Source organism: Carassius auratus, unplaced genomic scaffold (genome assembly GCF_003368295.1).
Source record: "Carassius auratus strain Wakin unplaced genomic scaffold, ASM336829v1 scaf_tig00216830, whole genome shotgun sequence".
NCBI lineage: Eukaryota > Metazoa > Chordata > Actinopteri > Cypriniformes > Cyprinidae > Carassius > Carassius auratus.
In genome coordinates this window covers 68,895-70,300 of record NW_020528754.1, presented here as the reverse complement: position 1 = coordinate 70,300, position 1,406 = coordinate 68,895, and positions in this window count along the sequence as shown.

Genomic DNA, 1,406 nt, shown 5'->3' with positions numbered 1-1,406 from the left:
CGTTCTCGTTCACGTAATCCACTGACTCATATTTCTCGTTCAGTGAAGTTCCTCCCTCCACAGCAGCGCGGCGCTATAAGCAGCGCATGCGCAGCTCAGTGAACCGGGTAACAACTGTTTCATCCTGTCAAAGAATTACTCAACCGCTCAGCCAATAGCCTTCGAGTATGAGATGTGACAGAGTATTTGATTTGTTGAATGTAGTGAACGAATACGCCCTTCAATGAACGCGTTTCATATGAGTCTGAACTAGATCTAGAGATCTTATCGTTCGTGAACGAAATGACTGAACTGGTACCCATGTCGTTCGTGAATGAGTTGAATGAGCTGATACATATCGTTCGTGAATGAAATGACTGAACTGGCACACATGTCGTTCGTGCACGAGTTGAATGATACATCTCGTTCGTGAATGAAATTACTGACCTGATGGTCAGGGTATATTCTGGCAAACCGTTTACCAATCACGTTTCTAAATCGGCAAAGCACATGTCGTTCGTGCACGAGTTGAATGATTTAGTAAATCTCGTTCGTGAATGAAATGACTGAACTGGCACACATGTCATTCGTGAACGAGCTGAATGAACGGATACATGTCGTTCGTGAATGAAATGAACTGGTACATAGCTTATCTCGTTCGTGAACGAAATGAATGAGAGTAAACCGGGTCAGTCTGCCATTTAGCATGTCAATCTCGCAAAAATGCAAAGCGCAGTTATAGGTACTGTACTGTGCACATACGCTTGTTTTGATATTTAGCAACTCCACGTTTAATCCACGATTGATGAATGTGAATATATAATATACAAACTGTCTGACCAAACAATTAAAATGCTATTTAGGCAAGAAAACCTTGTGCTTTGTTCATCTGAACAACTTAATTAGACTTTATATATTGAATGCGATTATACACACATTTTAATAAAGCCAGATCAGTTTTTGCAACAACTGAATACGTTCGTTGACTTAAGACATAACAACATAATACACTTTTTTTTGCCATCTGCTGGCTTATTTTGTGTAATACGAAGAAATGGTCACTGAACGAATCAGTGAACGATTCTGAACGAATCATTTTGGTGAACGAACTGAAAATGAACGAATCACTAGAAAGAATCATAATTTCCACCACTAGCGAACATGCAATAAGAGATGCTCTTTTATATGCTTGTGATGCAGCTCTTGTAAATTATATTTTTTTGTTTGTAGTCTGTCTTTTCAAAGCTTAAGTTAACGAACGTTTTTTAGTTTTAATTTGCCTAACTATTGACCTGACCCTGTAGACACCATAATCCCACTCCATCTCTCTCCTGCTTTCCGTTTTTTATTTTATTTCTTGTTTTTTTGTTTTTTATAGTGGGCGTTTACACAGCTGCCTAGAGCAGAGCTGATTGGGGAGAACGGAG